The 13,393-nt window shown below is 44.1% G+C and overlaps 1 protein-coding gene across 3 annotated transcripts in view; it reads left to right on the top strand.

The window, feature by feature from the left end:
• LOC139469206 (FMRFamide receptor-like) overlaps positions 1–13,393 on the top strand; it is a 100,276-nt gene that overhangs the window by 52,597 nt on the left and 34,286 nt on the right. For 2 of the 3 annotated variants that reach the window (XM_071251339.1, XM_071251340.1), the window contains exon 2: positions 2,951–3,049. The exons of the other annotated variant lie outside the window; for it this stretch is intronic. The gene's annotated coding sequence lies outside the window, so the exon portion shown is untranslated. The remainder of the gene's footprint in view (positions 1–2,950; positions 3,050–13,393) is intronic. 3 annotated transcript variants of the gene reach the window in all.

Here is a 13,393-nt window from a genome sequence, read left to right as displayed (position 1 = left end):
GATGCTACAACTATAAGAAACTGCTGCTCTATCGTGACTGTAACAATCGTTGTATGACGCTACCACTATTAGAAACTGCTGCTTTATCGCGACTGTAACAATCACTGTATGATGCTACCACTATAAGAAACTGCTGCTCTATCGTGACTGTAACAATCGTTGTATGACGCTACCACTATAAGAAACTGCTGCTCTATCGTGACTGTAACAATCGTTGTATGACGATACCACTATAAGAAACTGCTGCTCTATCGCGACTGTAACAATCACTGTATGATGCTACCACTATTAGAAACTGCTGCTCTATCGTGACTGTAACAATCACTGTATGATGCTACCATTATAAGAAACTGCTGCTCTATCGCGACTGTAACAATCACTGTATGATGCTACCACTATAAGAAACTGCTTGTATCGTAACCGTAACAATCGTTATATGGTGCAACCACTATTAGAAACTACTGCGCTATCGCGACCGTAACAATCACTGTATGATGCTACCACTATTAGATAATGCTTGTATCGTAACCGTAACAATCGTTATATGTTGCAACCACTATTAGAAACTGCTGCTCTATCGCGACCGTAACAATCACTGTATGATGCTACCACTATTAGAAACTGCTGCTCTATCGCGAACGTAACAATCACTGTATGATGCTACCACTATTAGAAAATGCTGCTCTATCGCGACCGTAACAATCACTGTATGATGCTACCACTATTAGAAACTGCTGCTCTATCACGACCGTAACAATCACTGTATGATGCTACCACTATTAGAAAATGCTTGTATCGTAACCGTAACAATCGTTATATGTTGCAACCACTATTAGAAACTGCTGCTCTATCGCGACCGTAACAATCACTGTATGATGCTACCACTATTAGAAACTGCTTGTATCGTAACCGTAACAATCGTTATATGTTGCAACCACTATTAGAAACTGCTGCGCTATCGCGACCGTAACAATCACTGTATGATGCTACCACTATTAGAAACTGCTTGTATCGTAACCGTAACAATCGTTATATGTTGCAACCACTATTAGAAACTGCTGCGCTATCGCGACCGTAACAATCACTGTATGATGCTACCACTATTAGAAACTGCTTGTATCGTAACCGTAACAATCGTTATATGTTGCAACCACTATTAGAAACTGCTGCTCTATCGCGACTGTAACAATCACTGTATGATGCTACAACTATAAGAAACTGCTGCTCTATCGTGACTGTAACAATCGTTGTATGACGCTACCACTATTAGAAACTGCTGCTTTATCGCGACTGTAACAATCACTGTATGATGCTACCACTATAAGAAACTGCTGCTCTATCGTGACTGTAACAATCGTTGTATGACGCTACCACTATAAGAAACTGCTGCTCTATCGTGACTGTAACAATCGTTGTATGACGATACCACTATAAGAAACTGCTGCTCTATCGCGACTGTAACAATCACTGTATGATGCTACCACTATTAGAAACTGCTGCTCTATCGTGACTGTAACAATCACTGTATGATGCTACCATTATAAGAAACTGCTGCTCTATCGCGACTGTAACAATCACTGTATGATGCTACCACTATAAGAAACTGCTTGTATCGTAACCGTAACAATCGTTATATGGTGCAACCACTATTAGAAACTACTGCGCTATCGCGACCGTAACAATCACTGTATGATGCTACCACTATTAGATAATGCTTGTATCGTAACCGTAACAATCGTTATATGTTGCAACCACTATTAGAAACTGCTGCTCTATCGCGACCGTAACAATCACTGTATGATGCTACCACTATTAGAAACTGCTGCTCTATCGCGAACGTAACAATCACTGTATGATGCTACCACTATTAGAAAATGCTGCTCTATCGCGACCGTAACAATCACTGTATGATGCTACCACTATTAGAAACTGCTGCTCTATCGCGACCGTAACAATCACTGTATGATGCTACCACTATTAGAAAATGCTTGTATCGTAACCGTAACAATCGTTATATGTTGCAACCACTATTAGAAACTGCTGCTCTATCGCGACCGTAACAATCACTGTATGATGCTACCACTATTAGAAACTGCTTGTATCGTAACCGTAACAATCGTTATATGTTGCAACCACTATTAGAAACTGCTGCGCTATCGCGACCGTAACAATCACTGTATGATGCTACCACTATTAGAAACTGCTTGTATCGTAACCGTAACAATCGTTATATGTTGCAACCACTATTAGAAACTGCTGCGCTATCGCGACCGTAACAATCACTGTATGATGCTACCACTATTAGAAACTGCTTGTATCGTAACCGTAACAATCGTTATATGTTGCAACCACTATTAGAAACTGCTGCTCTATCGTGACTGTAACAATCACTGTATGATGCTACCACTATTAGAAACTGCTTGTCTATCGCGACTGTAACAATCACTGTATGATGCTACCACTATTAGAAACTGCTTGTCTATCGCGACTGTAACAATCACTGTATGATGCTACCACTATTAGAAACTGCTTGTCTATCGCGACTGTAACAATTTACTGTTGTGTCTTACCCTTTCCTGGACCCTGGAAAATGAACCATACAGACAAATAGATAGAACAATCTAAGGGGGTACTTGGAACTGACATCAAAACTCTCTCCAATGTTGTAAACAGTGTCATCACACAAACACAATCTCTTTTCATGTATGTGACCTGGCGAACATAAGTCACACTGTCAGATGTTAGGTAACACCGCGTTACAGTCTCACCACATTGGTGTCTAGGTCGACCCTAAATTGGGTAGTGTCGTCAAACATGTAACATCCCAGCTGTGCCGCAGTCGCGCCGACCAGGTGAGTGTCAGGGGCCGTGTGCGGAGGCAGTGTAGTAGGATGTAGTGATGCGAAGATCGGTCAAGTATACGACGTTATTAACTGCACTTTGTTGACAGATTTCGTCTGAATCGGCATCGGTTGACTGCGATTGAGGATTATTATTGTGAGTGAGCAGAGCTATCTGGGGTAGAAGGAGTGCGGGTACACGCTCACAGGTGAGTACATACAAAACGTTTTACACACACGGATGTTAGCATCATATCTTTCTGACAGAGAAAGCTAACTTCAAGGGTCGAGCTGACACCAAGCAGAATGGTATGGAGGGTGTTGTAATCGGTCGAGTCATATAATATAAAAAAATTACCTAAATGATACTCACATGCTACTTAAGTTTTGTAAAGGGTCGGGCAAACTCTTCCACGTATGTAGTGTAATAGTGGAGACATAATACTGTCGTTCTCATTGTGATTTCATATTGATCGGTATTCGTACTTGTTGCTAATTACTTCATTTGTTTCACTTACTACTTCACTCTTTCACTTCAATTGACATAACATTTTCAGTAGCCCTGCCACACACTTATCAATTGATGATACACCTGTATGTAGTCTCACGTTTTACCATGGAGCGTCTAACATGCAGATGACCTGACCATACCATGATGGGAATATTAATGTGTGCCAGGTAGAGGCAGGTGTAACAGATGAACGTGTACCGTGATAGGAATATTGTTGTGTGCCAGGCACATGTACCGTGATGGGAATATTGCTGTGTGCCAGGCACATGTACCGTGATGGGAATATTGCTGTGTGCCAGGCACATGTACCGTGATGGGAATATTGCTGTGTGCCAGGCACATGTACCGTGATGGGAATATTGTTGTGTGCCAGGCACATGTACCGTGATGGGAATATTGCTGTGTGCCAGGCACATGTACCGTGATGGGAATATTGCTGTGTGCCAAGCACATGTACCGTGATGGGAATATTGCTGTGTGCCAGGTACAGTCAGGTGTAGTAGATGAACATGTACTGTGATGGGAATATTGCTGTGTGCCAGGTACAGTCAGGTGTAGTAGATGAACATGTACCGTGATGGGAATATTGTTGTGTGCCAGGTACAGTCAGGTGTATTATATGAACATGTACTGTGATGGGAATATTGCTGTGTGCCAGGTACAGTCAGGTGTAGTAGATGAACATGTACCGTGATGGAAATATTGCTGTGTGCCAGGTACAGTCAGGTGTAGTAGATGAACATGTACCGTGATGGGAATATTGCTGTGTGCCAGGTACAGTCAGGTGGAGTAGATGAACATGTACTGTGATGGGAATATTGCTGTTCGCCAGGTACAGTCAGGTGCAGTAGATGAACATGTACCGTGATGGGAATATTGCTGTGTGCCAGGTACAGTCAGGTGTAGTAGATGAACATGTACCGTGATGGGAATATTGCTGTGTGCCAGGTACAGTCAGGTGTAGTAGATGAACATGTACCGTGATCGGAATATTGCTGTGTGCCAGGTACAGTCAGGTGTAGTAGATGAACATGTACCGTGATGGGAATATTGCTGTGTGCCAGGTACAGTCAGGTGCAGTAGATGAACATGTACCGTGATGGGAATATTGCTGTGTGCCAGGTACAGTCAGGTGTAGTAGATGAACATGTACCGTGATGGGAATATTGCTGTGTGCCAGGTACAGTCAGGTGTAGTAGATGAACATGTACCGTGATGGGAATAATGCTGTGTGCCAGGTACAGTCAGGTGTAGTAGATGAACATGAACCGTTATTCTACCGATTAACATTTTACAGCCAATAATGGAGAAATGAAGGTTGGCACAGCTGTACTCTGGTCGTATTCCGCCTTCAGTATTCAATATCTTCTGCTTCATCTCCAGCCATTCATCTTCTCTATCTGAATCCATACGACGAGCAATTGATATGTTTATGTCTGCGATTTACTCTAATGTTTGACTAGAAAATGATTGGCTTCGTGTTTGGCCCCTGCCTGGAATGTCGGCGACAGTGAGCGACCAGTATGTGCTGCTGACAGGAAGCACCCGAATGTATAGGCTACCAGCTCCGCTCACCTAATTTGTATCGGAGTTGGAACTCCACTCATATATGTGTGATTTGTGAATGTACGGCAGGGATTTCCGCTCACCATGTCCGTGTCATATATGTTGTGTAATTGGGCTTATGTAAAATTCTGGAATATTGATGTTGAAGTTGGGTGGTACGGCATCAAATGTAAGTAATGCAATAACACTCGCTTGTCACGCTCGTAAAGGATCCTGCAATATGTAATATGATTGGAATCAACATTGTATCGATACACCAGCTGCCACCAGTGACAGGGAGGGTGTACGGTGACGGCGCTATATATCTCTTCCATAGAATCATGGTTGTGATACGCAGACATGCACTGTATACAGTTTGTTTTGTGTCATCAAACCAATTCAGCGACTTTAATGACGGATATTTGCATACCAGAGAACACGTCGTAATAAATTATTCATTCTAAGTAAACATATCTATTAAGTAAACATAAGTCCACACAGAATTTAAATAAGCGTTGATACAAAAGAGATACAAGATACAAGGACAAGATAGTCCGCTCAGTAGTTACCAAAGACAGCAGGAGGCAACATAATTTCTGCTGGTTGTTAACATGACAGGAGGAAGGATAACTGTATCCAGGACAGGAGTCCTGGTGTGTCATGATGTATGTCGATAATCCATCCGACAAGGGCAATGATGTCTTCATAATCCACCAGACAGGGTCCAAGACGCGTCATGAGAATCCTTGCGACAGGGATGTGTCTGCATAACATGCCCGGCGAGGACCGTGTTGTTGCTCATTAATCCGCCTGACAGGTGCCCTCCCGACGGGTGTTATGTTCCAGCTCAATAACCCTCCCGATTGGTGTTATGTTCTCGCCAAATAACCCGCCATATGGGTGTTATGTTGTAGCTCAATAACCCTCCCGACGGGTGTTATGTTCTAGCCCAATAACCCGCCAGACGGGTGTTATGTTCTAGCCCAATAACCCTCCCGCCGGATGTTGTGATCTTGCCCAATAACCCTCCCGACGGGTGTTATGCTCTAGCCCAATAACCCGCCAGACGGGTGTTATGTTGTAGCCCAGTAACCCTCCCGACGGGTGTTATGTTCTAGCCCAATAACCCGCCAGACGGGTGTTATGTTCTAGCTCAATAACCCTCCCGACGGGTGTTATGTTATAGCTCAATAACCCTCCCGACAGGTGTTATGTTCTAGCTAAATAACCCGCCATTCGGGTGTTATGTTGTAGCTCAATAACCCTTCCGACGGGTGTTATGATCTAGCCCAATGACCCGCCAGACGGGTGTCATGTTCTAGCCTAATAAACCGCCAGACAGATGTTATGTTCCAGCTCAATAACCCTCCCGACAGGTGTTATGTTCTAGCTCAATAACCCTCCCGACAGGTGTTATGTTCTAGCTCAATAACCCTCCCGACGGGTGTTATGTTCTATCTCAATAACCCTCCCGACGGGTGTTATGTTCTAGCCCAATAACCCGCCAGATAGGTGTTATGTTCCAGCTCAATAACCCTCACGACAGGTGTTATGTTCTAGCTCAATAACCCCCCCGACGGGTGTTATGTTCTATCTCAATAACCCTCCCGACGGGTGTTATGTTCTAGCTCAATAACCCGCCAGATGGGTGTTATGTTCCAGCTCAATAACCCTCCCGACGGGTGTTATGTTCTATCTCAATAACCCTCCCGACGGGTGTTATGTTCTAGCTCAATAACCCTCCCGATTGGTGTTATGTTCTATCTCAATAACCCTCCCAACGGGTGTTATGTTCTAGCTCAATAACCCTCCCGATTGGTGTTATGTTCTATCTCAATAACCCTCCCGACGGGTGTTATGTTCTAGCTCAATAACCCTCCCGACGGGTGTTATGTTCCAGCCCAATAACCCGCCAGACGGGTGTTATGTTCTAGCTCAATAACCCTCCCGACGGGTGTTATGTTGTAGCTCAATAACCCTCCCGACAGGTGTTATGTTCTAGCTAAATAACCCGCCATTCGGGTGTTATGTTCTAGCTCAATAACCCTTCCGACGGGTGTTATTATCTAGCCCAATGACCCGCCAGACGGGTGTCATGTTCTAGCCTAATAAACCGCCAGACAGGTGTTATGTTCCAGCTCAATAACCCTCCCGACAGGTGTTATGTTCTAGCTCAATAACCCTCCCGACAGGTGTTATGTTCTAGCTCAATAACCCTCCCGACAGGTGTTATGTTCTATCTCAATAACCCTCCCGACGGGTGTTATGTTCTAGCCCAATAACCTGCCAGATGGGTGTTATGTTCCAGCTCAATAACCCTCACGACAGGTGTTATGTTCTATCTCAATAACCCTCCCGACGGGTGTTATGTTCTATCTCAATAACCCTCCCGACGGGTGTTATGTTCTAGCTCAATAACCCGCCAGATGGGTGTTATGTTCCAGCTCAATAACCCTCCCGACGGGTGTTATGTTCTATCTCAATAACCCTCCCGACGGGTGTTATGTTCTAGCTCAATAACCCTCCCGATTGGTGTTATGTTCTAGCTCAATAACCCTCCCGACGGGTGTTATGTTCTAGCTCAATAACCCGCCAGACGGGTGTTATGTTCTAGCTCAATAACCCTCCCGACGGGTGCCACGCTGTAACTCAATGACCCGCCCGACGGGTGCCTTGTTATGTTCTAGCCCAATAACCCGCCAGGCGGGTGTTATGTTCTAGCCCAATAACCCTCCCGACGGATGTTGTGATCTAGCCCAATAACCCTCCCGACGGGTGTTATGCTCTAGCCCAATAACCCGCCAGACGGGTGTTATGTTTTAGCCCAATAACCCTCCCGACGGGTGTTATGTTCTAGCCCAATAACCCGCCATTCGGGTGTTATGTTGTAGCTCAGTAACCCTCCCGACGGGTGTATTGTTCTAGCTAAATAACCCGCCATTCGGGTGTTATGTTGTAGCTCAATAACCCTTCCGACGGGTGTTATGTTCTAGCCCAATAACCCGCCAGATGGGTGTTATGTTCCAGCTCAATAACCCTCCCGACGGGTGTTATGTACTAGCTCAATAACCCTCCCGACGGGTGTTATGTTCCAGCTCAATAACCCTCCCGACAGGTGTTATGTTCTATCTGAATAACCCTCCCGACGGGTGTTATGTTCTAGCCCAATAACCCGCCAGATGGGTGTTATGTTCTAGCTCAATAACCCTCCCGACAGGTGTTATGTTCTAGCTCAATAACCCTCCCGACGGGTGTTATGTTCTATCTCAATAACCCTCCCGATGGGTGTTATGTTCTATCTCAATAACCCTCCCGACGGGTGTTATGTTCCAGCTCAATAACCATCCTGACGGGTGTTATGTTCTATCTCAATAACCCGCCAGACGGGTGTTATGTTCTAGCTCAATAACCCTCCCGACGGGTGCCACGCTGTAACTCAATGACCCGCCCGACGGGTGCCTTGTTATGTTCTAGCCCAATAACCCGCCAGGCGGGTGTTATGTTCTAGCTCAATAACCCTCCCGACGGGTGTTATGTTCTAGCCAAATATCCCGCCAGACGGGTGCTATGTTGAAGCTCAATAACCCTCCCGGCGGCTGTTATGATCTAGCCCAATAACCCTCCCGACGGGTGTTATGTTCTAGCCAAATAACCCGCCAGACGGGTGTTATGTTCTAGCTCAATAACCCTCCCTACGGGTGTTATGTTCTAGCCCAATAACCCGCCAGATGGGTGTTATGTTCTAGCTCAATAACCCTCCCGACGGTGTTATGTTCTAGCTCAATAACCATCCCGACGGGTGTTATGTTCTAGCTCAATAACCCTCCCGACGGTGTTATGTTCTAGCTCAATACCTGGCTTTAAGCTCGTCTTTCTTGAGGCCGAGCAGATACAACTGTACCATCCTTGTTCCTCAATGAGCTGAAGGCAGGACAGAAACAACTGTACCAACCTTGTTCCTTAGTCAACTGAAGACAGGGCAGACACAGCTGTACCAGCCTTGTTCCTTAGTCACCTGAAGGCAGGCCAGATACAGCTGTACCAGCCTTGTTCCTTAGTCACCCGAAGGCAGGCCAGATACAGCTGTACCAGCCTTGTTCCTTAGTCACCCGAAGGCAGGCCAGATACAGCTGTACCAGTATTGTTCCTTAGTCACCTGAAGGCAGGCCAGATAGAGCTGTACCAGTCTTGTTCCTTAGTCAACTGAAGGCAGGCCTGATGCAGCTGTACCAGCCTTGTTCCTTAGTCAACTGAAGGCAGGCCAGATACAGCTGTACCAGCCTTGTTCCTTAGTCAACTGAAGGCAGGCCAGATAAAGCTGTACCAGCCTTGTTCCTTAGTCAACTGAAGGCAGGCCAGATAAAGCTGCACCAGTATTGTTCCTTACTCAACTGAAAGCAGGTCAGATGCAGCGGTAACATCCTTGTTCCTTAGTCAACTGAAGTCAGACCAGATACAGCTGTACCAGCCTTGTTCCTTAGGTGTTGATTTACATATTCTATGTCTGGAGACATGCTGGTGTTGATCTACATATTCTATGTCTAGAGACATGCTGGTGTTGATCTACATATTCTATATCTAGAGACATGCTGGTGTTGATCTACATATTCTATGTCTGGAGACATGCTGGTGTTGATCTACATATTCTGTCTAGAGACGTGCTGGTGTTGATCTACATATTCTATGTCTAGAGACATGTAGGTGTTGATCTGCATATTCTATGTCTAGAGACATGCTGATGTTGATCTACATATTCTATGTCTAGAGACATGTAGGTGTTGATTTACATATTCTATGTCTAGAGACATGCTGGTGTTGATCTACATATTCTATGTCTAGAGACATGTTGGTGTTGATCTACATATTCTATGTCTAGAGACATGCTGGTGTTGATCTACATATTCTATGTCTAGAGACGTGCTGGTGTTGATCTACATATTCTATGTCTAGAGACATGTAGGTGTTGATCTACATATTCTATGTCTGGAGACATGCTGGTGTTGATCTACATATTCTATGTCTAGAGACGTGCTGGTGTTGATCTACATATTCTATGTCTAGAGACATGTAGGTGTTGATCTACATATTCTATGTCTAGAGACATGCTGGTGTTGATCTACATATTCTGTATCTCTCTCTCGATCTCTCGAGGACCTAGATGATGCCAGTAACACACAAACCTAAATTCTTTCTGGTGTTCGTGTAGTTGTTCAAATGTCAGTTGACTTTGATGTTGCGAGGGCTAGACTTCTTATGTAAGTAGAAATTACTGCTATAAGCGAGAACCGTGCACTGTCTCGCCAACACCCAGCTGGTCATTTTCCGATAATTTCCGGAAGCTAGCGGGATGACGGACTGTGATATCAATAAAAGATTAAGCATTCGGTCTGTAGTCGTGTGGCCACGTGATTCGGTCACTAGTTTGAAGGTCAGAAAGTATATAAATATTTGGGATAACCCTCATGGGGTTCTCATTAGTTTCTCTATCCACTGTTTATTTTGTTTACGTGCCGCATTTTTTACAAGAAAGCCAAAGAGGTGTGGTGGTATAACCACACCTGCACAATTACCCGCCGCTTTCAGTCATCCCTTTACCTTCTGAGAAACATGTGTTCCCCAAAACCACCACATCCAAACCTACAACACTGACCATGGCTCTCGGTCACCCCCTCTATACCCCTGACCACTGTCCTATATACCGCCTCACTCCAAACTATCTCAATTACTTTCCAAAAAGATCAAAGTCATATGTCTCACCTTGTGCGTGTAATCAATCACACCGCTTAACTGACTGGTTTTGTCAATTATTTTATGGGCGTGTAATTGCCTGTGACCATACAGCAAACATATTATAGGTCCATTGTATACATCTCTACATCCTGACATGTCCCACTTCAAACGCCGTGAAGGCTGAACGTCCACTTGAACATTACCTCAAACAACGTTCATTCGATTGGAATGCTGCATGACGTGAGTTCACTACCTCCTGGGACTTACTGTAGTGTTATCCTTGGATGATAAAGTTGTGATGAAGGTGCCGTGCCACACAAAACAACCTTAGCCCTACGACTGTCGTGAGTCCATTTTAAGGTATGGGAGTTACGATCGCTTTGTACGTCACACAGGTCAGTACATTCCTGATGCTACTAGGGGTAGGGTGAGCGGGGGTTACTTTGCAGAGCAAGACTCAAAGTGAGCGAGCTATAGGTATTGATATTTGGAAACATTTGATGATCCAGTGGGATATGTCACATATAGAAGTGATGGTGTGTGGAAGCACGCGTGTCAGGTCGCGTGGCGGATTCATTACCTGGTCTGCCTGTCTGCAGTTACAATACGGCGCCTTTGTTTAGTTATCAACAGGCAAATTATCCTCCCCGTATATACACAATCAACTTCGCCTTTGATCACAACGCATCACGTATATTAATAAATAATCATTTCGCTTCAGTAAATATCCCTTTGATCAAAGAGGTTTGCAAGTAAAATTACCGTTTCTCGCAGTGAATGTTGACTATAGGCTGACAGCCATTGTGAGGAGGAGGGATTGTATGACCTGCTGTAGGAGTAAGCGCCACACCTGCTGATGTTGTGAGTTAACTTAGTATATACATGTCAATGAGTGTCTGTTCCTGTAGTGACATTTTCCTTTGTATTATTTATCTCTTGTTGAATTATTCCCATGGAACAGGTTTTACAAGGACACTGTTGCCATGATACATTCACACTGGCAATGTTTGTTGCGGATGGAAGTTATTCCATGTAGAACTGATCGCTTATGCAACAGCACCTACACCGACGTTCACGTAGCATGGTATCTTTTATATTAGTGCATATGCATATGTAGTAGTCTACCCGTTCACTTACTTCGATTGGTGTGTTGCTGAGATATTTGATCAAGTGATGGCTAGTATTATCGATGCGATAAACCAATCTGTTAAATCTGCAAATGAAGTTACCTAGCAGGACCTAGGGTTTGGTTTCTTAATGTGTTTCTGTAGACAAAATTGACTGCATGTATATGATAACCTGGGCGGTTCAACCAAACACTGTAGTTAGCCGATGTTTCTAAAACAACTTAACAGTGAACATCCATTTTTTTAAGGATGACAGATTAAGGGATTATTATCCTCGCGTAAGTGTGATACTATATGTCGGTATGTCATGTTATCCTCGTGTAAATGTGATACTATATGTCGATATGTCATGTTTGTAAGTTAGATATGTCACATGAGTAGATTGGATATATGTCATGTTAGTTGTATGTATCTTGTTTGCGAGTGTGATGTGCAAAGTTTGCAGGTGGAATATAGCAAATGAGTAAGTTCGAGATGTCATGTATGCTGGAGATGTCGTTGGAGAGAGTTTCAGATGCCAAGGGAGTCAGTTGGAGATGTTATGGGAGTTAGTTGAAGATGCCATGAGAGTAAGTTGGAGATGTCATGGGAGATAGTTGAAGATCTCATGGGAATAAGTTGGAGATGCCTTGGGAGATAGTTGGAGATGTCATGGTATCAAGTTGGAGATGCCACGGGAGTAAGTTGGCCCATGGAGATGTCATAGTATCGAGTTGGAGATGCCATGGTATTAACTTGGAGATGCCATGGGAGTTAGTTGAAGATGTCATGTGAGTTAGTTGGAGATAACATGGGAGTAAGTTGGAGATGACATGGGAGTAAGTCGCAGACGCCATAGCATTTAGTTGGAGATACCATGATATTAACTTGCAGATGCCATGGGAGTTAGTTGAAGATGTCATGTGAGTTAGTTGGAGATAACATGGGAGTTAGTTGAAGATGACATGGGAATAATTTGGAGATGTCATGTGAGTAAGTTGGAGATGTCATGGGATTTAGTTGTAGAAGACATGGGAGTTAGTTGAAGATGTCATGTGCATTAGTTGGAGATGACATGGGAATAAGTTGGAGATGCCATTGGAGTAAGTTGAAGATGTCATGGGAGTAAGTTGGAGATGACATGGGAGTAAGTTGGAGATGACATGGGAGTTATTTTGAGATGCCATTGAAGTTAGTTGAAGATGTCACGTGAGTAAGTTGGCAGATGACATGGGAGTAAGTTGAAGATGTCATGGGAGTAAATTGGAGATGACATGGGAGTAAGTTGGAGATGACATGGGAGTAATTTGGAGATGTCATGGGAGTAAATTGGAGATGACATGGGAGTTAGTTTAAGATGTCATATGAGTAAGTTGGAGTTGACATAGGAGTAAGTTGGAGATGTCATGTGAGTAAGTTGGAGATCACATGGGAGTAAGTTGGAGATGATATGGGAGTTAGTTGAAGATGACATGGGAGTTAGTTGGAGATGACATTGGAGTTAGTTGAAGATGACATTGGAGTAAGTTGGAGATGACATGGGAGTTATTTGAAGATGCCATTGGAGTAAGTTGGAGATGACATACGAGTAAGTTGGAGATGACATGGGAGTTAGTTGGAGACGCCATAGTATTTAGTTGGAGATGCCATGATATTAACTT

This window comes from Haliotis cracherodii, unplaced genomic scaffold, assembly GCF_022045235.1.
Source record: "Haliotis cracherodii isolate W230 unplaced genomic scaffold, xgHalCrac1.p SCAF_2, whole genome shotgun sequence".
Lineage (NCBI taxonomy): Eukaryota > Metazoa > Mollusca > Gastropoda > Lepetellida > Haliotidae > Haliotis > Haliotis cracherodii.
The sequence above is the reverse complement of the archived record's forward strand: the minus strand, read 5'-3'. Positions and strand labels throughout refer to the sequence as shown.